At 43.6% G+C, this 27,143-nt stretch overlaps 2 protein-coding genes across 9 annotated transcripts in view; both read left to right on the top strand.

Moving 5' to 3' along the window:
- LOC309351923 (uncharacterized protein) overlaps window positions 1-27,143 on the top strand; it is a 102,536-nt gene that overhangs the window by 33,720 nt on the left and 41,673 nt on the right. The window lies entirely within an intron of this gene.
- The window catches only part of LOC309351883 (uncharacterized protein), a 140,825-nt gene that overhangs the window by 104,483 nt on the left and 9,199 nt on the right, over window positions 1-27,143 (top strand). For 2 of the 8 annotated variants that reach the window (XM_081880033.1, XM_081880035.1), the window contains exon 2: window positions 11,449-11,621. The exons of 1 other annotated variant lie outside the window; for it this stretch is intronic. The gene's annotated coding sequence lies outside the window, so the exon portion shown is untranslated. Of the gene's footprint in view, window positions 1-8,586; window positions 8,667-8,921; window positions 9,114-9,294; window positions 9,331-9,555; window positions 9,650-11,448; window positions 11,622-27,143 lie in introns of those variants that run through there. 5 more of the 8 variants (XM_081880037.1, XM_081880036.1, XM_081880034.1 and 2 more) reach the window with 5 other exon arrangements.

The following is a 27,143-nucleotide window of genomic DNA, read 5'->3' as shown; positions in this document are numbered from 1 at the left end:
AGTAGTACCTTCGAGACCAACTATGATTTTTCTAGGTATAAGCTTTTGTGTGCATGCACACTTCTTCAGATACACTGACACAGATGTCATCAAACCCTTGTATATCGTGGGAGGGGGTGGGGTGGGGTTTTTCTCAGAAGGGTACTCCTACTACCATCTCCCACTACCCTCCACTATATGAAGAAGTGTGGAAGCACACGAAAGCTTAGACCTAGAAGAAACTTAGTTGATCCCTAAGGTGCTACTGGACTATTTTTGTTACTTTTTTACTTCAACTGTGTCAGACCAATATGGCTACCTACCATTAAGTACAGTTCTCTCCTTGCCTTGAATATCCTGCTTTTCAGTGCCAGATTAGGATAGTCCTCTATCAGAAGACAAGCACAGGATCAGGCAGCACATCATCATTATAAAGAACGATTGGGGTGGGTGTTTCCGCCTGGGATTCCCATGTGCCAGCTGCTTTCCTTCTGCTTCTCCTGCTCTTCATGCAATGTGAGGCATGTAGACAGAGGTCCATCTCCAAGAACAGGAGCTTCCCTGAGCACCCATTCAGCTGACCCCAAGCACCAAGCCTTGTCACTAGTTCTCTGACTGACCCAGACCACAGTCCCTGGAAGAGATGAAGGCCTGGGTCTCCCGAAATGGTCCATATCGACCTCCTGAGGTCAGTGAGACTGTGCAGGTGATTCATGAAGATCTAGAGGTGGAAATGGGGGCAACCACTTGATTGGAAAGGCAGTCCCACAGGACAACAGTATTCCAAGATCATGCTGTGTTATTAAAGATGATTGAGGATTATGAAAGTTTGCTGATGCATTGCTACCATTTGACATCATAGCATTTTCATTTCCTAAAAATTGGGAACATGGGAAGGACATGGAAGAATGTAGGAGATGTTGAAATAAGAGAAGGTGCTAATGGCGGTTGATGTGTCCTTTTTTTCCCTGTGTTCTCTTTCTTGAAACCCAAACAGGATTTCCTTTCTGCCCACTCTGAAAAAGGTGATGGAGAAGACAGAATGGCGGGGGACAGGGCACCTTTTGTTTCATTAGGAATAGCCATTAAAATGTGTGAAATGTGGAATATGCTTCACTGAATGAGCACACATAGTTCACATCAACGAACAGAAAAAGGAAAGAACTCATTTAAAGGTATGGAGTGCGGAAAAAGCTTCTGTTTCAATGCAAATCTTAGAACACACCAGAGGACTCACACAGAGAGAAAGCATTTTACATGCAGGGATTGTGGGAAGAACTTCATTCGGAGTGAAAATCTTAGACAACATCAACGGACTCACACAGGGGAGAAACCATTTAAATGCATGGAGTGTGGAAAGGACTTCAGTAAGAGTGGACACCTCAATGTACATCAACGGACTCACACAGGGGAGAAACCATTTAAATGTATTGAGTGTGGAAAGAGCTTTAGTTTTAGTGGAAGCCTTACAACACATCAACGGATTCACACAGGGGAGAAACCATTTAAATGCATGGAGTGTGGAAAGAGCTTCAGGCAGAGTGGAGACCTTAGGAACCATCAACGGACTCACACAGGGGATAAACCTTTTAAATGCATGGAGTGTGGAAAGAGCTTCAATCAGAGTGGAGACCTTAGAAAACATCAGGATATTGGTCATGACATAATGTTTGCTGACTGGGAAAAGTTATGGACCACCGGGATGAAATTTACGGCATGTAGTGCCTTGAGAGAAAATATTATGAAAATGATTTATAGGTGGTACATGACCCCAGTCAAGCTTGCGAAAATCTACCACTCGCCTGAGAACAAATGTTGGAAGTGTAAAGAAAGAGAAGGAACATTCTTTCACCTTTGGTGGACGTGCCCAAGGATTAAGGCTTTCTGGGAATTGATCTATAATGAACTGAAAAAGGTACTTAGGTACACCTTTCTTAAGAAACCAGAGGCCTTTCTTCTGGGCATAGTCGGCCAATTGGTTGCAAAGAAGGATAGAACTTTTTTTATGTATGCTACAACAGCAGCAAGAATTCTTATAGCAAAGTACTGGAAGACACAAGATCTACCCACCGTGGAAGAGTGGCAGATGAAAGTGATTGACTACATGGGCTTGGCAGAGATGACGAGCAGAATCCGAGACCAGGGAAGAGCAACGGCGGAAGAAGATTGGAAAAAGTTCAAAGACTATTTAAAGAAATATTCAAAAATCAGTGAATGCTAGATTGATGTTGAATGAGAAAAATAGGGGTTAACAGCGATAACGGTTAAGTGGAAGAAACTGAATGTTTTTACAATTAATTTGAAAGTAAGGGAGGGATTTGTTAATTAATTAATTCGACACGAGAATGCAGAAAGGGGAGGTATGAGGAAGTCGGGAGAGTAAGGAATATGAAATTAAGACTCTGAAATTATACGTGTTGTATGTTCTTTATTGTTTTGTTTTTTTTGTTATGGATGGAAAATTGAATAAAAAATATTAAAAAAAAATAGAAAACATCTACGGACTCACACAGGGGAGAAACCATTTAAATGCATGGAGTGTGGAAAGAGCTTCAATCAGAGTGGAGACCTTAGAAATCATCTACGGACTCACACAGGGGAGAAACCATTTAAATGTATGGAGTGTGGAAAGAGCTTTAGTCAAAATGGAAGCCTTAGGATACATCAACGGACTCACACAGGGGAGAAACCATTTAAATGTATAGAGTGTGGAAAGACCTTTAGTGAAAATGGAAGCCTTAGAACACATCAACGGACTCACACAGGGGAGAAACCATTTAAATGCATGGAGTGTGGAAAGGACTTCAGTAAGAGTGGAGACCTTAGAAAACATCTACGGACTCACACAGGGGAGAAACCATTTAAATGTATCGAGTGTGGAAAGAGCTTTAGTGTAAATGGTAGCCTTAGGCAACATCAACGGACTCACACAGGGGAGAAACCATTTAAATGTATCGAGTGTGGAAAGAGCTTCAATCAGAGTGGAAAACTTAGAGGACATCTACGGACACACACAGGAGAAACCATTTAAGGGTATGGACTGTAGAAGGAGCTTCAGTCAGAGTGGAACCCTTGATTTATGTCAACAGACTCACTCAAAAGACAAACCATATATGGTAAATATCAGGAAAGTAGATAGAAATTCACTCTTAGTGGAAGTTCAAAATCAACAGACTTAGGGAAAGGAAGAACTTTAAGAGTTGAAACCTGTCATACCATCAACAAACTCAGAGGGGAGAAGCAGTTTAAATGAAAAGACTGAAGAAAGTGCCTTCTTTATAATGGAGCATTTAAGGAACAGGGACGCGAGTGGTGCTGTGGGTTAAACCACAGAGCCTAGTACTTGCTGATCAGAAGGTCAGTGGTTCGAATCCCCAAAATGGGGTGAGCTCCTGTTGCTCTGTCCCTGTTCCTGCCGATCTAGCAGTTTGAAAGCATGTCAAAGTGTAAGTAGATAAATAGGTACCGCTCCGGCGGGAAGGTAAACGGCGTTTCCGTGCGCTGCTCTGGTTCGCCAGAAGCGGCTAAGTCATGCTGGCCACATGACCCGGAACCTGTACGCCGGCTTCCTCGGCCAGTAAAGCGAGATGAGCACCGCAACCCCAGAGTTGTCCTTGACTGGATCTAATGGTCAGGGGTCCCTTTACCTTTACCTTTATTTAAGGAACATCCCGGGACTCTCACATGGGAGATCCCATTTAGATGTATGGAGTGTGGGACGTCTTCCTCTCAGAATCCACTCTGAGCAATGAACTCAGCAGGAAATCATTCCTACAAGCATGAGGTATATGTGAAGTTCTGGTGTTTATATTTAAAACTATAATAATGAAATCAGGCAACATCTCACAATGGTGAGTATAATTTTAGATGAAAGCACCTTTGGTTTTTGCACCAAACTCTGTCACACACACCCCCACCGCATGATCTCCCAGCACTGCTTCTTCACCAGAACTTCATCGCTGCCTCCTGCCCTGCGCGTTCTGAAGAAAACTTGAAATACTGAAATTGAATGGGAGATTTCCCCCCAAGCCTAATTTCAAGAGGGGGAAGGAGGGGCTGCAGGGACCAGGGAAATCACCTGGGGGGCCATCTTCACTCATGAACCCCATGGGGCAACCCCAGAGCTCCTGCTTATTCTAGAGTTTGGGAAAGAGTATTTTTCCATAGTCCCAGAAGTTTTGATCTAATCATGCTTCTCAGGGGTTTTCCTACCAGAGGACCACAGTGCTGTGGCTGCTGTTGTTGTCATGGACTGGCTGGTGAGGGACGAACAAGGTAAAAAGGCTCAGATCCTGGGGACTGGTGGTGGGATGGCTATGAGCAGAAAGAGGGAGAAAATGGAGCAGACCGGGAGGGGAGATGTTGCAAGCTGAAGAGGAAACAGGGTTTGGTGAGCGGGAAGAGTCTGGGGCAGAGAGTAGTTCAGGCTCAGAGGGAGGAGAGGAGGGGGCCAGGAGACCCAGAGGAGGCCGGCTGCTGAAGCATCCAGGGAGACTCCCCCTCCTGCTGCGCCCAGCACATGCCTCTGAGTGTGGCGATTAGAACTCTTAGAATGCGGGGATCCCATTTTTCAACCAAAACAAAAACCCGCTAGCCTTTTCCCAGGTCTTTCCTGACCTGACAGTCGTTCGTCTTCTCTACGAAGGACTCTACAAAGTCCTTCTCCCTCTTTTTCCCATGGGGTCCCACCAACCTTTTCTGCCTCTTACACTTCTGGGAAAAGAGTCCCTTTCCATTGGACACCTGGCAGCCCAGTGCCAAATCCGGCTGCTCCAGAGAGAAAGGAAAGGAACTGGAAACGCGCACCCGTCACTTCCTTCCGGATCTTGGTGCTGCCAGTGCAGCTGCATTTACGAGAAAAAGAGAAATTGGAAACCGAGCCCAAGTCCCTCGCTATCCAAACTGGCCACTTGGACCAGCCTTGGGGCGTCTTCCTTGGGAAAAAGGAAAAGTTTCAGATCTCGGGTTCCCCGACAGGGAATGAGAGCTTTGATTGGCGTTCTCCCCTTCCAGTTAATTGCCTCTCTAATTGCAGAACCCCAATTCTCCCCTTCTCCCCTCCCCCTCCTCGCTACCTCTTGCCAGGAAGGCTGGGAGTGAAGACCGTCAGCAAAAGAGACAGCAAAGGATGAGAATCTGGGTTGCTGGGTGTTTCAGAGAATCCCGCCCACAATCTTCTCCATTCCTAGACTCACGTCCGCATGCGCTGCTCCTGGGTCTTTTGCTAGATTAATTTATGGCCGGCCTGGGGCTGAAAATAATCTACCAAAAAACTAAATTACTGACAAAAAGCCTCACAATGGAAGGAAAAAAAGAACTTCAAGAAAAAACAGGCCTGGAAATTAAAAATAAGGTTAAATACCTTGGGATCTGGATTTCAAATAAAAGTTTAAATTTATATGAGGATGATTCTAGTAAAGTATGGAAAGAAATTTTAAAAAAAATATATGGAAACCTGGACCAAACTCCATCTCTCTCTCTGGGGAAGAGTCTCGGTTGTGAAAATGAATATCCTCCCCAAAATGATTTTCTTATTCCAAACAATACCCATTTTAGGAGAAATGAATTGTTTTAAGGAGTGGAAAAGGGAAATATCTAGATTTATATGGAGTGGAAAGAAACCAAGAATTAAACACCAGTTATTAACAGATCATTGCCAGATTTGGAATTCTACCATGCGGCGGCAGGATTGGTTTGGATAAAAGACTGGATTACACTAAAAGATATGGACCTATTAGATTTGGAAGGCCACGAGAATCGGTCTGGATGGCACGCTTCTTTAATGTACGAAAAAGTGAAGGTCCACAGGGGATTTTTGAGCCATGTGATAAGAAAACCGTGATATAAAATCTGGAAGAAATATAAAGGACTACTTGAGCCAAAAATACCCTTGTGGACATCAACAAGAGAAGCCATATACTCATGTTAGAATATTTACAACTAGCAAAACTGATGGGAAGAGTTAGAGGAGTATTGAACCAGAAAATATTTGGAGAATGGAGAATATTTGAGGATTATAGAAGATCATAGAGGATCATAGAAGATTATAGAATGAGTGTTAGAAAATATGTTGGAATGAAACTATTTGGCTTTAGTAGAAATGCTATAAGGAATTATGTACAAATAAGTTTTAAGTTTTAAGCTTTAGGGCTTTTTTTGGTAAGATAAGTTTAAAATAAATTAAGGTAATTTAATGACAGAATATAGCGAAAGATGGATAGGATTTGCTGAGATAATTAATAACTAGAATAAAAAAAGGGAGGTGTGAGGAGGTTGATGAAACAAGTTAACGAAAGAAAGATTTGGGAATATTGGATTTGTTTTTAATTTTTTTGTTTGCTTTTGTTTTTGGTTTTGATGTATTGTGTGTTTTGTTTTTTCTTTCTTTTTCTTCTTCTCTTTTTATTGACTTGTATAGTTTAATTTTTTTGTCTATCTTTTTTCCTTTTCCTTTTTTTCTTTGTAATTCTAAATTCTCAATAAATATCATTATTTTTTTTTAAAAAAGAGGATTATACAAGATCATATTGTACCAACCACACCATATTAGCAGAACTTGAGTGATACTTGTAAACACAACAAATGCTGTTTGTGGAGTAGACTGGGACAATATTAAAGAATATAAAACTGTGAGGGAAAACAACGGCAGTATAAACAGTACCATGAGAATGATTGAAAGACTCATTTTGTCAGAAGTCTTTTTTATTTAATTAGGAAGATTAAGTTTTTTTATGCACATAAATCTGCTTTTTCTTCTTTCCTTTTTTCTTCATTGTTTTTTCTTAATTGTCTTTTTTGCAGTATGAGATTGTAAATTCTTTCTATATGTGTGTAGTTTAAATTAATAAAGATTATGTTAAAAATAAATCAATTTGTGGCCGGCCTGATCAAGCATTGCTTTCTCTGGTTAGCCCCGCTGGAACTCCACTTCTTTCCAGACCCTGGGGTCACTAGAGGACTGGTGGCTCCTCTGGTTTGGTGCGCACTGGATCACTGGTCCTTCCTTGCCCCCAGAATCCGGCCAACCGAAGGTCCCATCTGGGGTGCCATCTGTTGTAAACAAAAGCTGCCCTTCTTCCCTTATGGGGGACACAAGAGCCCTTTATAGAGTCCCTTGTAGGTTCTCCATCGGTAAGAGAAAACAGACACTAACCAGAGAGTATTGAGAAGCAAAGCAGCTAGTAAGCCTGATCTTTATTGATCTGTTGCAACAGGGTGCTCCCCTCACACGCAGGAAAGGAGGAGGACCCAGAACAAAGGTGTGCCTGTCTTTATATAGACATTTTAAATTCCCTGCCCTGGAGCTCCAGACCACCCCTCCATACATCATACATACATCACAGAAGGGGTGTAACCCCAGACCACCTACTACAAACATCATACCTACATCACAGAAAAGGTGGTCTGCAACAGAAATTTGAATGTTGTCGTTTTTTCCTGCCTGCCAGGTTATCTGATAATGCCTTATCTGATTCCCTTTCCTGGTAGTCTGGCCATTCCTTTGAGATGGTGATTTCCCAATTCCTGAGACAATGGGAAGGTTCCCTCACCCCCTCCCTCCTTGCAGAGTAAACATTTGGTCAGTTTGGGAGTCTAAATGGTTTCAGGACGGTCTTCCTGAGCTGCTCCAGACATGTGGTTGACATATCTATGTATGTGCTTGATTGGTAAATTTATGAACATTTATTACATATATATAAAACCTTAATTTTTTTATTACATGATTCATCCAGTCTAGCCTTTTGCATGATGAATTCTGCATTTACGTTAAATAAGCAGGGAGAGAATATACAGTCTTGTTGTCGTCCTTTCCCAATTTTGAACCAATCAGTTGTTCCATATCCAGTTCTAACTGGAGCTTCTTGTCCCACAAAGAGATTTCTCAGGAGACTGATGAGGTGATCAGGCACTCCCATTTCTTTAAGAACTTGATATAGTTTGCTGTGGTAGGCACAGTCAAGGGCTTTTGCATAGTCAATGAAGCAGAAGTAAATGTTTTCTAGCTTTCTCCATAATCCAGCGCATGTTTGCAATTTGGTCTCTGGTTCCTCTGCCCCTTCGAAATCCAGCTTGCACTTCTGGGAGTTCTCGGTCCACATACTGCTTGAGCCTTCCTTGTAGCATTTTAAGCATAACCTTGCTAGCATGTGAAATGAGTGCAATTGTGCGGTAATTGGCACATTCTTTGGCACTGCCCTTCTTTGGGATTGGGATTCATGTGTGGCAGGAAACCCCCCCCCCAATCATTCAGTTTGTACAAACACGACACACATACACACACACAACACTTCTGTTATAAATTCATACAAAATTAGCCATACATCGGATCTGCACTGTTCCACTTTTATTTTACACCAGGAGGGAAGGACTATCAATGGGGGGAGACTTGACACAAGGCAGCCAACCTGTCTGCAGTGAGCCCTACCCAGTTGGCATGCCAACCCTGATAGTCCGAGGCAGAAGATCATTCCACTCACAAAGGACCTGCATATGGAAGTGGATTCAGTAGGGACTGAAACACAGGACAGTGACCAGCCCTTCCCTCTGGGGACAGGAAACAGTGAACTCCCCCCTTTGTCTTCAGGAAAGTAATCATGGGGAGGGGAAAGAAGGAACCGGGCAGGTGAGAAGACACTCAAGTTACCACCACAACTCCTCCTCCTTCAGAGAAGTCACACTTCTCTGAAGTCTCTCAGCCCCACTCACCTCACAGAGTGTTTGTTGGGGGAGGAGTAAGGGAAAGGAGAATGTTAGCCGCTTTGAGACTCCTTCGGGTAATGAGAAAGTGGGATATCAAATCCAAACTATTCTTCTTCTTGAACCCCTCCTCTGTGTGATGGGTCACACAGTCTTGGGGGTGTAGCATGGGGGATTAGCAGCTAATAAAAGTTGGGGTCTTCTTTTGTTGGTTGGGGGCTCCCATCTTGTTCCCCCTGGGGGCAGGTGGGAGTCCCGTGGCGACAGTCTTCAGTCCAGACCTACTGGCTGCTCTTTTGCTCTCCTCTTCCTGGCTGGTCTCCTTGTTTCTGGTCCAAGGGATCCCTCAGATTTTGGAATCCGCTTCTGGCTCCAATTGTATCGGCTGCTTTGCTGAGCCTCTTGGCTGCTGTGCCTGGACGGGGCCGGTGTCCAGGGTCCTTGTCCTGGCCTGAGTCAGGAGCTGGGATTTGGGGGGAGTCGTTTAGCTGCCCCCCTCCATTCCTGGTTTGAACAGCACCAAGACCTACAACACGGAGGGATCTAGGCTCGTGGGGTGGGGAGGATGTTGCAGTTGTGGGGGGGAGACCCCTCTTTGCAGCTGGATCTCCGGGATCAGCCCCTCCCCCGCACTCCTGATCCAGAAGGAAGACGGTAGAGGGGAAACCTCCTCCTCGCCCCCCCCCTCAATTCTTTCCCTCCCCTCCCGGCACCTCCTCCTCTCACCCCGCCCCCATAAGTCCCACCCCTCCTTCCTCCTCCTCCAATCCGGCTTCTGCTCCGGGAATGGGGGTGTGAGCCCCCCCCCAACCTCCCTTCTTCTCCTGGAAGTGCAGCTTCCACTTCGGATTTCTTCTCTGCGCCGTAGCTCTAGGGGGGCCCGTTCTCCAAGGGGAGGAGGGGCGGCAGGTAAATCCCCCCCCCCGTGGATGTTGCAGGAAAGGAAGGGAGGATCGGGAGCGAGGACAAAGAGGTAAAGGGGTCACGGGGGGGGGAGACTGGAGAAAAGGACCCAGAGACCCCCTCCAGCTCCCCCAAGCGCCTTCCGTGGGGCCTGGATCCCGGCACGCCTGCTGAGAAGGGGCTTTCCTCGCAGGGGCGGAGGTGGGGCGCCCACCCACGAGGACTCCCTGGCCCCATTTCCCCCTCGCAGGCATCCCTGGGGCGCGGAGAAGCGGGCCAGGAAAGGGTTAAGGGGTGCGGGAGGCGCCTGGATAGAGACCCCCCTGTCCCTCCCCGGCTCATCTTGGGGGGCATTAGGGACGGAGAGATGGGGGGCGCAGGGCTAGGGGTGAGCCGGGCCAAGGGGGCCTCTGGGTGCAGGGGAGACTCCGGGATGGGAGGGGGCAAGGGCGGGGGAGGAGGGGGCAAGCAAGCTCAGAATGGGGGGGAGAGACCAGTCCTTGGGGGGGACGTCTCCATCGTGGCTTCCTTGGGGACTCTCCGGATGGGCTGCCTTGGCTTCTCCCTCCCGCCCAGCAATCGACACCCCCCCTTCAAGGCGACCAGAGAGGGATCCCTGGAAAGTGGGGGGTCCTGTCCCCCCACCCCTTCCTTCCTGCAACCTCCATCCTCTTCCCACCCCATAAGCCCCTGCCCTGTCCAGACGCAGCCATTCTGCCCAGTCCAACCATTGGTCCCCTGGAGAGGAGAGGAAATCCCCAGAGGAAGAGAGGAGGGGGGAGGCCTTCAAATCAAATCAAATTTTATTAAACGGTCACAGACCATATTAACTCGTACAGCTAGTCAGCGAAACATAACACCAGAAAAAACAAAGGACAATTTCAATACAGATTAGGCCATAACAACAATTTAAGATTGGACAGCATGAATAAGATTAAGTATTTGCCTTCGCCTGCATGTTGACATTGGAAAGCTCTTGTTTTCTGCGCCTGATAGCGGCTGCACAGAATTTAGCAACATTGATCGTAATTACAGGAACCTTATCTTCTACCAAGGCTCTCATACATTGAAGTTCTGATTCATTTTTAAGCTTTTGTAGAACTGGGGCAATAAAAGTCAGGCGTAGATCCTCGTAATAGCTACAGTGCAGCAATACATGCAAACTTGTTTCCACTTCCGATGAGCCACATGGGCAAACACGTGACTCATATGGTTTGCCCTCATATCTGCCTAACAGCAGGGCAGAGGGCAGAACGTTTAATCTGGCCAGGGTAAAGGAATGTCTGTACTTAGGTATTTGTAAATCAGCCAGATAGTTTGCGGGTGAGAACCCTCTCCCAAAGTCTCTAATTGTGGCGTGTTTATCCATTTTGCCCATATGACATTGCAGCTCTATGTCCCTAATGCGCTGGAGCACTTGACTTCTGGCTCTCTCATATCCTGCCGCTATCAAGATCTGCGGGGAGAATCCCAAGCTTCTTATCTTTTCAAACAGGGAAGCTTTCCAGGTAGAATGAAAGGTGTCTAAGAGTGTTAAGGGCGCCAAACCGGCCGGGAAAAAAATAAGTTTTAACCAGTAGTGTATCTTTAGAATCCACAAACACGCGTTAACGGGTAGTTGTCCAACTTCTAAGCAGACAGGGGGAGGCCTTCTCAGAAGTGGCTCTTGGTTTCCCCAATCCCACCCGGGAAGCAGCCAGAAACCTTTTCCTCTCTCTCAGGCTTCCATCTTTAATGTCCTTTCCGCTGAGGGTGAGGATAATGTACACCTGTCATCAGAAACAGGGGTGCAGAGTCCATGGAATGGCTCTCAGGGCTGATATAGAAGTTGCACCTCAAAAGCATTTCTGTTCCTCTTATTCCTTGTAGGCAATGTCAGAGTGACTGACAAGCTGAGATACAACCCATCAGCATCCGATGACAGCGACTGCATGAATCTTCCCAGTCAAAGGAGCCATTTTCAGGATAGACAGTGCCTGGGGCTGGAGGCTCTACACACCAGGTGTGCCTGTGCAGGCCAAAGACTGCCAGTATTAGCACAGGTGAGGTGTGTGACCTCCCCAAATTTACAGAATGTATATAAATGAGAAGTCGTGGGTAGGATTATATTTTACAGCAGCCCTGTGATTTTCTCCACCCATAACATTTCTTGAGCTAATATTGCAGTACAAATTCCAAAATAACTACAAAAAAAATCACAATATGATAAGAATGATTGTAGTATTTATACCCCGCCCACCTGGTTGGGTTTCCCCAGCCACTCTGGGCAGGTTACAGCACATATAAAAGACAGGAAAACATCAAACATTATAAACCTCCTGACACAGGGCTGCCTTCTGCTGTCTTCCAAATGTCAGGTAGTTGTTCATTTCCTTGACCTCTGAAGGGAGGGCGTTCCACAGGGCGGGCGCCACCACCGAGAAGGCCCTCTGCCTGCTTCCCTGTACCCTCACTTCTTGCAGGGAGGACCTCAGAGGAGGACCTCAGTGTTCAGAGTGAAGGATGGGGGTGGAGACGCTCCTTCAGGTCTACAGGGCCAAGGCGGTTGAGGGCTTTAGGTCGCAGATCTTGCTCCTCCATAATGATCTCCAAGACTGACATATAGTTAGCAGAGTAGAAAAAAACACTCAGAGGCAGCAAAAAATCCATTCAGCAGATAAATTTAGTACAGAAGGCAAGGAAGCATAAGAATCCAAAAACTGAATTTACAGTAAAACCCTAACATAGCATAGTGAAACAGCACTCTAATAAGAAACACACAAGCAGAATAGAGAATAGCAGAATAGGAAGTGGGACCAGGCGCCTTTCAATACTGTAATTTATAAACAATTCCATGTCAGAGTAACCTTGGGACTGGATAACAAGCTTGGCTCACTCCAGTTTAAACCAGCTTCTTCTGGTTCCCAAAACAAGGAAGGTTCAGCGTAATCTCATTACAACTGATCCCACCACCTGCTCTCAGCAGAAAGGAAACTCCCTTAGCAGGTAAAATGTTCCAGCTGGAGAAAACACCAGCTTTGACTCACTCAGAGTAAAACCACCAGAACCTCCTTGAACCAATAGACCAGGAATGATCTCTATATGTCAGATCAATACTTTTCTTGCCTGAAAGATGCAACCATGACAATTTAAAGATCAGCACAAACAGTTTGAATTGTGCTCCGAAATGCACTGAGAGCGAGTGAAGGTCCTTTAGGACAGTGTTACAAGGTTGAACTTTCCATTAAGCACAGTTATCCGTTTGCCTTGAATATCCAGCTTTGTCAGTCCCAGATTAGGATAGTTCGGTGTCAGCAGAGGGGCACGTGATCAGGCAGGACACCAACATTATAAAGAACCATTGGGGTGGGGTGTTTCCCATTTGCCAGCTGCTTTCCTTCTGCTTCTCCTGCTCTCTCCATGCAATGTGAGGCATGTGGATGGAGGTCCCTCTCCAAGAACAGGAGCTTCCCTGAGCACCCATTCAGCTGTCCCCAAGCACCAAGCCTTCTCACTACTTCTCTGACTGACCCAGACCACAGGCCCTGGAAAAGACTTAGACCTGCGTCTCCCAAAATGGTCCACTTGGACCTCTTGAGGCCATTGGGACTGTGAAGGTGACTCAGGAAGATCTAGAGGTGGAAACAGGGCTGGATGGAGGATTATCATAATATAATCATAATAATTTATTATTTATACCCCGCCCATCTGGCTGAGTTTCCCCAGCCACTCTGGGCAGCTCCCAATCAAATGTTTAAAACAGTACAGCGTTAAATATTAAAGACCTCCCTGAACAGGGCTGCCTTCAGATGTCTTTTAAAGATAAGATAGCTGCTTATTTCCTTCACATCTGAAGGGAGGGTGTTCCACAGGGTGGGCGCCACTACCGAGAAGGCCCTCTGCCTGGTTCCCTGTAACCTCACTTCTCACAATGAGGGAAATGCCAGAAGGCCCTTGGCGCTGGATCTCAGTGTCTTTATGGTGCAGAGGATGGAGAATGTCCAAAGGAACAATGGACCAGGGAAAGAGAGGGTCTGTTCATGGACAGAGAGCAGCTGCCTTTCCTGTGAGGAAACAATTGATTTGAAAAGGCTGCATTCCAAGATCCTGCTGCGCTATTAACGATGAGTGAGGATTATGAACGGGTGGTGATGCATTGCTATCATTTGATGACATTGTTTTTTCATTTGCTGTGCGTAAGAGGGGGTGGGGTGGGTGTTTAGTTGGGTGCGAGAATTTGTTTAATTTAATTATGGTGTGTTTGTAACATTCTCTTTTTTTTGTTAGTTTGTTTTTTGTATAGGTTTTAATTTGATTTTAAGGGGAGGGGTCAGGGCTGCCTGGGAGTGGGTCCCATCAAACAAAATGGCTGGGGCAAGTTCCACGGTGTGTGTGTGTGTGTGTGTGTGTGTGTGTGTATTGGGGCAACCAATCTCAGTGATCACAGGTAGGAGGAGGAGTTACGCTAAGACCAGACCAGACCACCGAGGAAGCGGGCTTAGTCATTGTTTGAGGACTATCCCTGCCTCCAGGTCTGGTCTTGACCAGATGGGATACTGGAATCACAAGGGATACCCACACAACCTGAAGGTGCTGCTGTGCAATGCCAGGTCAATGATCCATAAAACCATTGTGATCCGTGACTTGATCGTGGATGGAGGACTTGACCTGGCATATGTGACAGAGGCTTGGTTGGATGAAGCAGATGGGCCTGTCCTTGCCGCTGCTTGCCCACCAGGTTTCTCTTACGCACAGCAACCCAGGCCTTGTTGGCGGGGAGGGGGGGTTGCAGTGATTTTTAGGAAGTCATTAGTTTGCACCAGGCGTCCTATTGAGAAGACCCAGTTTTCTGAGTGCATGTTCTGGAAGTTGGGCAATAGGGGCAGTACAGGATTCCTTTTGGTGTACCACCCCCCCCCCCCGCTTCATCAAGCTGCTTCAGGTCGTGGCGGATGTTCTCCTGGAGACACCTAGCTTGGTCATCCTAGGGGATTTTAACATCCATGCCGACACGACCTTACAAGGGGCCGCTCGGGACTTTGTGGAAAGCATGGCCTCCATGGGGCTGTCCCTGAATAAGTCTGGCCCAACCCATAGCCGCAGACATGCCTTGGACCTGCTGTTTACCTCTATGGATGTTCATGATCTGACACTAAGTAAAAGCAAAACAAAAGAAGTGCCATGGTCAGATCACTTCCTGGTGCAACTGGACTTCTCTGCGACCCTTCCCCTCTGAAGGGAGGTGGGACCGATTTGGATGGTCCGCTCCCACCACATAATGGATCCAAATGGTTTCCAGAGAGTGGTAGGAGATGCTTTATCCCATGTTGATGGCCTTTCAGCTGATTCCCTGGTGGCCTGCTGGAATGTGGAGTTAACCAGGGCTATTAATGTGGAGTTAACCAGGGCTATTGACTGTTGTTGTTTTTTCTTAAAGAATATTTATTAGCATTTCAAAAATAGTACAGAAACAAAAAAAAAACCAAAAAAAACAAAAGTACAAAAATACAAAACTAAAAAGAATTAAAAACACATAAAATTTCAATTGCTTATTTTCTTTTAACTTATTTCCCAGACCTCCTCACACCTCCCCTTTTTGTATTCCAATTCAAGTTATTAGCTCAGCAAATCCTCACCATTAATTATAACTTATTTCTCAACCTTTTTTTTTCATATTCTCTTAAACATTACAGCTGGGAACCACTTAATTTCTGTCCAACATCATTCTAACATTCATTAATTTTACAATGTTTCTGTAGATAGTCCTTTTTTAAAAAAAAATAATATTTATTCAAATTTTCAAGATACAAAAACATTTAAAGCATAAACAAACAAAAACAGAAAAAGGGCAAAAGAAAAAAGAAAAAGAGAGAAAAGTATACAAGATTCAAAATAACTTCATTTCATTATCTTGTGTCTTAGACGTCCTCATACCTCCCTTTTTTGTATTCCAATTTAATCATTGTTTCAGCAAATTCTTCCCATATTTATATATAAAAAAAGAATAATTTATCTTAACAATCTATTTCAAATTTATCAATATTACCTTTAACTTTATCTTTACTTTCAAAACCATATACCTTTAAATTTAGACTTTAAATTATATTTATACTTATCTTGAAATCTTTCTACTAAAGCCAATTATTTCCTTTCCGCCACAGTCTATTATTTCACAAATGTTACTCAGAAATAGCCAAATATATAAAAGAAAGTTCTCTTCTAGTTTTGTCCATCGTCCCTTTCTTCCTGGTTTCAGGCTGCGTCCGTCCTTTCTTCCCTTTAATCTTAATTTTCAGTCCGGTGTTCTGATGTCTGAGGCTCTCAAGTCACTTCTATGCCACCTCTGCAGATTTTCTTGCTCCTGGTTGTGATACGACGCTTTCTTGTCCCTTGTCAAAGTCTTTCATACTTTCTTCCCCTTCTCCTTGGGGAGTGGATCTCTGGGAAGTTCCATACAGTCATAGTCTCCATTTTCATTTGTCAGGTTGTTCCATTCCCCCCAGTTCCACTCCCCATTGTTGAATCTGTAATCCAAACAGTAGTTGCTCCAAAAGTGCTTATTCTCTTGTTTCACAGCCCCACTAGAGCTAAGAATCCCCTTAACTCCAGAAGTTTGCAGACACCCTTTGGATTCAACGACATTAGTTCTCTCATTTTGTAACTTTTGAGGTATATTAACAATCTCTTCCATCTCCCACTGCCCTTGGGTTTGCTTTAAGTCAGTTTCCTGGGTCAATTGTTGTAAGGTTTCACTCTCTTCTTCTCCTGTCAATCCATACTTTCTAGCTACAGCAGTCATGGCATCCAGTTTCTCATCTACCAAGTTCATATCCTCCTGCAGCTGCTGCAGCATAGAATCCACTTTAACAAGGGCAGCAAGAAAAACTTCCTTCCTGCTCATTTTTAGTCAAGGTCAGATATCTGGTCTCACGCTGATTTCCACAGCTGTTATGTCTCTTTGTGAACTGCAACAAAGAAACTAACAAACTCCCTTTAGAGGGCAAAACTTCTGTTAACCTCCATCTTTAAAATGTATCAAACAAAGGAGAATTAACTTTCAATTTTCCAATACTTTGTTTCCTTGCAACAGGCACAAGCAGAAAGCGACATTAAAGTTTATTTGTTTCTCTTTTGTTTCTATCTGTCCAAGTCCGTTTCCTTCAAAGAATCTGTCCTGATGTCCCGTCCCCAGGTTGGGGGCAATGGAAATTTATTCCTTTACTTTCTATCTGCAGGATTAGATAATCAAAGTTCTTTTACCCCCTTTCCTCCTGCCGTCAAGGGGGTTTTAATGGTCATAAGTGCCAGAAATTTCAATCTTTGAATCAAATTCAAGGCTAATTAGTTTATACGATCTTTGCTTCAGTCTGTTTACAAAAAAGGGGAGGCAGACTTCCTTTTTATACCTTCCCGCTTTGTACCTAATTCAAAATATTATTTTTCCTTAATCCAATCCTCCGTTTTTACTCACGGGTACTTGTTTAGAGTCCAAATGTCATCAGGAAAAAGCCGGCGCTCTCCGTCGATGGCTATGCGGCTTCCCTCCGTGAAAGTAGCAGTCGGTTCGTTTGCACCACGCTGCTCACGCCACTTCACTCCGGAGCCCAAAAAAAGGGTTTCCCGGCGAGTAGGGGAGGTGCTCTCGGTGCTCCGCCGAACCCCACGTCCCCAGGCTCCTCCACCTGGGGTTTCTAGCGGGTCCCCACCTTCGCCGCGGTGGGAAGACCCAATTTTCACGGAGCCCGTTCCTCCAGTCAGAGGAACTCCGCCATTCGCCGATGGCGCCAACCCGGAAGTGTAGATAGTCCTTAAATTTCTTCCAATCTTCTGCCGACTCTTTTCCCTGGTCTCGGATTCTGCCAGTCATTTCTGCTAGTCCCATATAGTCTATCACCTTCATCTGCCATTCTTCCAGAGTAGGTAAATCTTGTGTCTTCCAGTACTTCGCATTGAGTATTCTTGCTGCTGTTGTTGCATACATAAAAAATGTTCTGTCCTTCTTTGGCACCAATTGGCCGACCATGCCCAGGAGAAAGGCCTCTGGTTTCTTCAGAAAGGTATACTTAAATACCTTTTTCAATTCATTATAGATCATTTCCCAGAAAGCCTTAATCCTTGGGCCCGTCCACCAAAGGTGAAAGAATGTTCCTTCAGTTTCTTTACATTTCCAACATTTATTATCGGGCAAATGATAAATTTTTGCAAGCTTGACTGGGGTCATGTACCACCTATATATGATTTTCATAATATTCTCTCTTAAGGCATTACATGCCATAAATTTCATACCTGTGGTCCACAACTGTTCCCAGTCAGCAAACATAATGTTATGTTCAACATCTTGTGCCCATTTAATCATAACAGACTTCACCGTTTCATCTTGAGTATTCCATTTCAACAGCAAGTTATACATCCTTGACAAATTCTTAGTTTTAGGATCTAACAATTCTGTTTCCAATTTTGATTTTTCCACCTGGAAGCCAATTTTCCTATCCAATTTAAAAGCCTCCATTATCTGATGATAATGAAGCCAGTCTCACACTTTGTCTTTTAATTTCTCAAGGCTCTGCAATTTCAATTTGTCTCCTTCTTGTTCCAATATTTCCCAATATTTCCGCCATTTGGCCTCCATATTGAGTATTTTCAAAGCCTTTGCTTCCATTGGCGACAACCACCTTGGGGTTTTGTTTTCCAATAAGTCTTTATATCTTATCCAAACATTAAACAATGCTTTCCTGACAATATGATTTTTAATGCTTTATGTGCTTTAACCTTGTTGTACCACAAATATGCGTGCCACCCAAAAACATTGTTAAAACCTTCTAAATCCAAAATGTCTGTATTCTCAAGAAGCAGCCAATCTTTCAACCAGCAAAATGTTGCTGATTCATAGTAAAGTTTAAAGTCTGGCAGGGCAAATCCCCCCCCTTTCCTTTGCGTCAGTTAATATCTTAAATTTTATTCTGGGTTTCTTGCCCTGCCAGACAAATCTAGAGATATCGTTCTGCCACTTCTTGAAACAGTCCATCTTGTCCACAATTTGCAATGTTTGAAACAAAAACAATATTCTAGGCAGTACATTCATTTTTTTAGCTGCAATTTGACCCAACAAGGAAAGCTTCAAGTTCGACCAAATTTCTAAATCTTTTTTCACTTCCATCCAACATTTTTCATAATTATCTTTAAATAAGTTCACATTTTTTGCTGTCATATTAATCCCCAAATATTTCACTTTCTTAACCACAGTCAAACCTGTCTCATTCTGCAACCTTTCTTTTTCAATTGGTGTTAAATTTTTCTCTAAGACCTTAATTTTTGACTTGTTCAATTTAAATCCTGCCACGACCAAATTCTTGAATTAAGTCTAAAACCCTTTTAGCACTAGATTCTGGCTCCTGTAACGTCAAAACCAAATCATTGCAAATGCTCTCAGTTTGTACTGTTTAACTCCAACCTATATACCTTTAACCAACCGGTCCCTTCTAATCATGTTCAGCAGGACCTGCAGGACCGATATAAAAAGCAATGGGGAAATTGGGTACCCCTGTCGTGTCCCTTTTTCTATCTTAAATTCTTCCGTAACCACATTATTTACAATTAATTTAGCTTTCTGTTCAGAATATATTGCACCTATACCATTTTCAAAGCCTTGTCCTACCCACATCCCCTGTAGATTCTTTTTCATAAAACTCCAAGAGATGTTGTCAAAAGCTTTCTCCGCATCCACGAATATCAAATCTGCTTTAGTATTTATATTCACTTCTAATTTTTCCAAGATATCGATTATATTCCTCAAATTGTCAGACAAATGTCTTCCCGGGAGAAAGCCCGCTTGGTCTTTATGAATCTCTTCCACCAATACTTTTTTCAATCTTTTGGCCAAAATGTCAGCAAAAATTTTGTAATCCACATTACAATGTGGATATGGGGCGGTAGTTTTTAAGCTGAGTCTTTTCGGTCTCTGTTTTCAGTATAAGTGTGATATATGCCTCTTTCCACGACTCTGGCGCCCTTTTCCCTTCCATAATTTCATTGCAGACTTCCTTCAAAGGCTGTAATAAGCACTCCTTCAAAGATTTGTAGTACCTGGAAGTCAGCCCATCCGGTCCTGGAGACTTGCCCAATCGCATATTTTGAATGGCACCTTCTTCTTCCTGTTCTGATATTTTATAGTTCAACATCAATTTACTTTCTTGAGAGATTTTTTTGTAATCCATTTGTCTTTAAAAATCGTTCTATGTCCATTTCTTTCTGTGGCCCTTGTGAGTTTAATTGTTTAAAATACTTCTGGAAGCAATTTCTAATCTCAGTTGGGTTATGTATGTTTTTTCCTTCCACTTCTAAGTTTGTAATAGTGTTTAGTTTTTGTCTTTTTCTCATTTGCCAAGCCAACAGTTTCCCACATTTATTCGCTGATTCAAATGTCTTTTGTCTCATTTGTTTAATTTTCCATTCTATTTCTTGATTCATCAATTCCATATATTGTGTTTGATATAATTTTATTTCTCTCAAGATCTCCTGCGACTTTGGTTTTACTCTCAATTTCTTCTCCCCTTCTTTTATTTTCTCCAAAATTTTATCTTTCCTCTCATTTTGACTTCTCTTCTTTATTGCATTCTGTTGTATCAGAAACCCTCTCATAACGGCTTTACTTGCGTCCCAGATTACTCTTTTTTCGACCTCAGTATTCATATTTATTTCAAAATAGTCTCTCAAGGTTTTGGGGGCCTTTTTGTAAACTTCTTCATCTCTAAATAAGGTGTCATTCATCCTCCATCTGAAGAGCCAGTTGCTATTTGTTTCATTTCCATCCTTACAGCATTATGGTCGGAGCAAGTTTTGGGGCAGATTTACACTTTTTTTATCTTTGGTGCCATTCCTCTAGTTACCCATATTTGGTCAATTCTAGTCCATGTCATCTTGGTTTCAGAAAAGAAGGTTCCCTCTCTTCCCAGAGGGTTCCTTATTCTCCAAATGTCCACCAAATCCATATTATCAGTCATTTCAAAAAATGTTTTTGGTAGTCTACCATCTTTGGTGACTACCTGTCTTTAGCAGACTCCATTTGATGATCTCTCCCTCATTACAGTCGATCAGGTATATGAAGACGAGCAGCAAAGTCAGTCCTCAGGGAACGTGCAGGCGACCTTGGAACGGACAGCTCACGGAAGAACCCCGACCAAACCTAAAAGGAGGCGTGTAGTGGTGATAGGGGATTCCCTACTGAGGGGAACAGAAGCAGTGATCTGTGGGCCTGACAAGATGTCTCAGGAAGTGTGCTGTCTCCCCGGGGCTAAGATCCAAGATGTAACTGAACGACTGCAAGGAATCATAAAACCCACTGACAAATACCCCTTCCTCTTGGTTCATGTGGGAACCAATGACACTGCAAGCAATAGCCTCCAGAAGATCAAAAGAGACTATGAGGCTCTGGGCAGGAAATTGTAGCAATTAAATGCACAAATTGTCATCTCATCTGTCCTCCCAGTTGAACGACGTGGCCCAGGGAGAGAGAGAAAAATAGTGGAAGTGAACAACTGGCTTCGCAAATGGTGTAAACAGGAACGGTTTGGATTCTTAGATCATGGACTGCAGTTTCTTGAAGATGGACTTCTGGCAAGCGATGGGCTGCACCTCACAACGGTTGGGCGGAATGTTTTTGCCAAAAATCTCAGAAACCTCATCAGGAGGGCTTTAAACTGACTAATGTGGGGGAAGGAGACAGTGCTCCTGAAGGTAGGAGTCTATCAATTGATGAAGATGATCATCCAAATGTCATAGACCGAATGGAGCAAACAGCACGCAGACCTAGTGATGGGAGGAAAAAATCCTTAAATAAGAGACACGGGGGAACGATTAATGGACTTCAGTGTCTGTACACTAATGCGCAAAGCATGGGTAATAAACAAGATGAGCTTGAGCTCTTGGTACAGCAAACTAAATATGACATAATAGGCATCACTGAAACCTAGTGGGATAAGTCCCACGACTGGAATGTAATAATGGAGGGATACAATCTATTTCAGAGAAACAGACCAGACAAGAAAGGAGGAGGAGTGGCGTTATATGTCAGGGATGTGTATACCTGTGAAGAGATCCAAGATTTAGAACCTCAAAGCCAAAGTGAGAGCATTTGGGTCAAAATTAAGGGAGAGAAGAATAACAGGGACCTCACTGTGGGAGTTTACTATAGATCCCCAAGCCAAACGGAGGACATAGATGATGCCTTCCTGGAACAGATGGCCAAGCATGCAAAAGGAAGGGAGATAGTAGTAATGGGGGACTTCAATTACCCAGATATTTGCTGGATGTCAAACTCAGCCAAGAGCATAAGGTCAAACAGATTCCTCACTGGCCTTGCAGACAACTTCATTGTCCAGAAAGTGGGAGAAGCAACAAGAGGAACAGCCATTTTAGATCTGGTCCTAACCAATGTTGATGACCTGGTTAGTGGGGTAAAAGTGGAAGGATCATTAGGCGCGAGTGATCATGCTCTTCTGAAGTTTACTATACAGCGGAAAGGAGCAGCCAGGCATACTAGGACTCAATTTCTTGACTTTAAGAAAGCCGACTTCATAAAACTTAGGGAAGTGCTGGGTGAGATCCCATGGACAGTAATACTAAAAGGAAAGGGAGTTCATGATGGCTGGGAGTTTGTTAAGAGGGAGATAGTAAAAGCACAACTTCAGGCAATACCAATGAGACGGAAACATGGAAGGTGCCTAAAGAAGCCAGGGTGGCTATCTAAAGAACTTTTAACTGAGTTAAGATTTAAAAAGGATGTGTACAAAAAATGGAAAAGGGGGAAACCACCAAAGAGGAATTCAAACAAATAGCCAGCACGTGTAGACACAAAGTCAGAAAAGCTAAAGCACAGAATGAACTCAGGCTTGCTAGAGAGGTTAAAAGCAACAAAAAGGCTTTTATGGGTATGTTCGTAGCAAAAGGAAGAACAAAGAAACAGTGGGGTCATTCAGAGGAGAAGATGGTGAAATGCAAACAGGGGATACAGAAAGGGCTGAACTCCTCAATGCCTTCTTGGCCTCAGTCTTCTCCGATAAAGAAAACAATGCCCGACCTGAAGAATTTGGAGCAAATGATTCAGCAGAGGAAACACAGCCCAGAATAACTAAGGACATAGTACAAGAATATTTGGCTAGTTTAGATGTATTCAAGTCTCCAGGGCCAGATGAACTGCATCCAAGAGTATTAAAAGAACTGGCAGATGTGATCTCAGAACCACTGGCAGTCATCTTTGAGAATTCCTGGAGAACAGGCGAAGTCCCGGCAGACTGGAGGAGGGCAAATGTTGTCCCTATTTTCAAAAAGGGGGAAAGAGAGGACCCAAATAATTACCGCCCAGTCAGTCTGACATCAATACCAGGGAAGATTCTGGAGCAGATCATTAAGCAAACAGTCTGTGAGACCTAGAAAGGAATACTGTGATCACCAATAGTCAGCATGTATTTCTGAAAAATAAGTCATGTCAGACTAACCTGATCTCGTTTTTTGACAGAATTACAAGTCTGGTAGATGAAGGGAACGCAGTGGATGTAGTCTACCTTGATTTCAGCAAGGCATTTGACAAGGTGCCCCATGATATTCTTGTAAAGAAGCTGGTAAAATGCGGTCTTGACTATGCTACCACTCAGTGGATTTGTAACTGGCTGACTGACCGAACCCAAAGGGTGCTCATCAATGGTTCCTCTTCATCCTGGAGAAGAGTGACTAGTGGGGTGCCACAGGGTTCTGTCTTGGGCCCGGTCTTATTCAACATCTTTATCAACGACTTGGATGATGGACTCAAGGGCATCCTGATCAAATTTGCAGATGACACCAAACTGGGAGGGGTGGCTAACACCCCAGAGGACAGGATCACACTTCAAAACGACCTTGACAGATTAGAGAACTGGGCCAAAACAAACAAGATGAATTTTAACAGGGAGAAATGTAAAGTATTGCACTTGGGCAAAAAAAATGAGAGGCACAAATACAAGATGGGTGACACCTGGCTTGAGAGCAGTACATGTGAAAAGGATCTAGGAGTCTTGGTTGACCACAAACTTGACATGAGCCAACATTGTGACGCGGCAGCTAAAAAAGCCAATGCAATTCTGGGCTGCATCAATAGGAGTATAGCATCTAGATCAAGGGAAGTAATAGCGCCACTGTATTCTGCTCTGGTCAGACCTCACCTGGAGTACTGTGTCCAGTTCTGGGCACCACAGTTCAAGAAGGATACTGACAAACTGGAACGTGTCCAGAGGAGGGCAACCAAAATGGTCAAAGGCCTGGAAACGATGCCTTATGAGGAACGGCTAAGGGAGCTGGGCATGTTTAGCCTGGAGAAGAGGAAGTTAAGGGGTGATATGATAGCCATGTTCAAATATATAAAAGGATGTCACATAGAGGAGGGAGAAAGGTTGTTTTCTGCTGCTCCAGAGAAGCGGACACGGAGCAATGGTTCCAAACTACAAGAAAGAAGATTCCACCTAAACATTAGGAAGAACTTCCTGACAGTAAGAGCTGTTCGAGAGTGGAATTTGCTGCCAAGGAGTGTGGTGGAGTCTCCTTCTTTGGAGGTCTTTAAGCAGAGGCTTGACGACCATATGTCAGGAGTACTCTGATGGTGTTTCCTGCTTGGCAGGGGGTTGGACTCGATGGCCCTTGTGGTCTCTTCCAACTCTATGATTCTATGATTCTATGATTGTGCCTTGTCCATGTTTGTAGATACTACTCCATTCATGTCCCCCATCAAAATCAAATTGTAGTCTAGATGGTCCAGTAGGGTCTCATGCAACTTCTTAAAAAATTCAGATTTCCCCTCGTTCGGTGCGTAAATTCCTACTATCAAAAATTTCTCTCCTTGCAATTGAATTTCAATTGCCAAATATCTTCCTTGCTCATCTTTGAAGATTAATTTTGGTAAAAGTCTCTCCTTTGCATATATCACCACTCCTCTTTTTTAAACTTTGTCAGATGAAATAAACTCTTGTCCCAATCTCTTGTTAATAAGTAATTTCCTATTACATGTGTTTCTTGTAGGCAAATCAAGTCCAATTGTTCTTTTTTAAAAAACAAAAAATTCCTTCCAGTAGCACCTTAAAGACCAACTAAGTCAGTTCTTGGTATGAGCTTTCGTGTGCATGCACACTTCTTCAGATACACTGAAACAGAAGTCACCAGACCCTTCTATATAGTGAGAAGGTGGGGAGGGGTATTACTCAGAAGGGTGGTGGGAATGGGTGATTGGCAGATACCCACAATAATACTACAACCAGACTTAACACGGACACTGGCACCAGAGCCTGCAATAAACCCAGATGCCAACTTTGCTGCCACATACACCCGGACAACACCATTACTGGCCCCAACAACATCACACATACCATCTCGGGACTATTTAATTGCTCATCGTCTAACATTGTGTATGCCATCAAATGCCAACAGTGTCCTTCAGCTCTCTATATTGGACAAACAGGCCAAACCTTACGCCAAAAGATAAACGGACATAAATCTGACATCAGGAATCACAAGACAGAGAAACCAGTAGGAGAACACTTCAATCTCCCAGGACATTCTATACAAGATCTCAAAGTAGCTGTTCTATTACAAAGGAATTTCAGAAATAGACTGGAAAGAGAAGCTGCTGAATTGCAACTTATTACCAAACTTAAAACCATGGAGAGACCTGGTCTGAACAAAGACATTGGATTCTTATCTCATTATACATGACAAAGCCATTTTTCACCTTCTCACCCCTTGCTTTTTCCTGTAAGACCTATTGCAGTCGTTAAGAGTCGTCAACAGGCTCATCACAGCTATCTGCCAATCACCCATTCCCACCACCCTTCTGAGTAATACCCCTCCCCACCTTCTCACTATATAGAAGGGTCTGGTGACTTCTGCTTCAGTGTATCTGAAGAAGTGTGCATGCACACGAAAGCTTATACCTAGAACTAACTCAGTTGGTCTTTAAGGTGCTACTGGAAGGATTTTTTTGTTTTGACTATGGCAGACCAAGACGGCTACCTATCTGTAACTGGAACTATGGAAGGCATCCTTTTTTTAATATATGGAACACACTTTTTCTCTTCCGAGGGGAATTAAGACCATGGTGGGGTTACTTCGCTTTACCTCCAACTGCTCCAAATAGCTGTTCTTGTTCTGTCGGTGGTGTCTCTTACCCTGGACCAAGGAGTCCAAATGATAAGTTTGCTATGTCTAGTATTCCTTTTTCCAGTGTTCTTGGGTCTTCTCCGGATTCCGCTTCTTTCTGTAGGTCTTCTTCGTGATCTTTCAAAAACTTGTCTTTATCATTCACTGTTCTTATTCGTATTTTCCTTTCTTTATATTTGAAAGATAGGCCTTGGGGAAATTTCCACCTGAAGGGTATTCTATTTCTCCTCAGTAGGACGACTAGATCTCTGTAGTTGGTCCTTATGTCCAGAATATGTTTCGGAATGTCCTTGAAGATCTCCACAAATGAATCTTCAATTTCCAAGGTTCTTTGGTAGTGCAAATTTAAAATTTTGTCTCTTTCTTCTTTTGTTCGAAAAGTAATCAAACAGTCTCTTGCCTTGTTCTTTCTCTGTTGTTTTCCAATTCTAAATGCACTCACTATCTTAAATTCTTCCTTCCCCAAGTCCTGTTGCCAAAAGTCTGTAAATTCCTTTGTAAGAAAGTCCGCCAAGTTATCCTTCTCACTTTCAGGTACCGCTCTAATTCTCAAATTCCTCTCCTTCCCTTGTAGTTTGATCATAGACAGTGTCAGGCCGTGGTCCTCCAGTTTCTTATATTCTGGTAGTATCTTCTCCTGGGCGGCAGTTGCAATTTCTTTTGCTTCCTCAGCTACTTTTCGGGTCGTGGCCGATTCCTCAATTAATTTTTTGATAGACTGTGTATTAGAATTCACCTTCTTTCCCAAGTCATTAATACTTGTAATGTTCAAATCAATTTTTGCTGAAGCCTCAGCCACCTGTTTATTTGTCTCAGCCACTTGTTTGTTTGTCTCTGCTACTTGTTTTGCTAAATTTTCCAAAGATTCATTAATTTTACCAAGTGCCTGAGCCGATACATCTTCAGACGACATAACTTTTGATTTAGTTTGCAAAGCAGCAGCTCCTGATGTGCCTGATGCTCCAGATGTTGAGGCCCTTCGATGATATGTGATATCAGCCCGGTATTGTTTGCCGGACCTAGTGCCAGCTCTAACTTTCCTTTCTCATTTGCCATAACACTCTCATGAGAGTCCAAGGTCAATCCCACGCCTGAAAGATTTGTTTTGGAGAGGAATTTTCCAGTGGCTTACTTATTGTTGCAACAATGTCAATGTTCCTCTAGGGGGACAGCTTCAGTTCGCAACTCTTTAGAAACAAATGTGAACCTTATAAGTCCCTCCAATCACTTAAAAGCCACAGTTTCAATGTCCCTGAAAGTTATTTTAAAGTCAAAAGAAAGTTACTTTAAAATCAGGAGAAGTCCAGAAACACTGTATCTCTCTCGCACAGCTGGTTCGAAAGTCTTTAACTTTTACTCTAGTTTGGGGCAGGCTTCCCACTGATCGGCTTTCCCTATCTAAAGGCAGT

This window comes from Podarcis erhardii (genome assembly GCF_964252035.2).
Source record: "Podarcis erhardii genome assembly, chromosome: 10".
Classification (NCBI taxonomy): Eukaryota; Metazoa; Chordata; class Lepidosauria; order Squamata; family Lacertidae; genus Podarcis; species Podarcis erhardii.
Note: the sequence above shows the minus strand (reverse complement) of the source record. Positions and strands in the feature narration are given on the sequence as shown.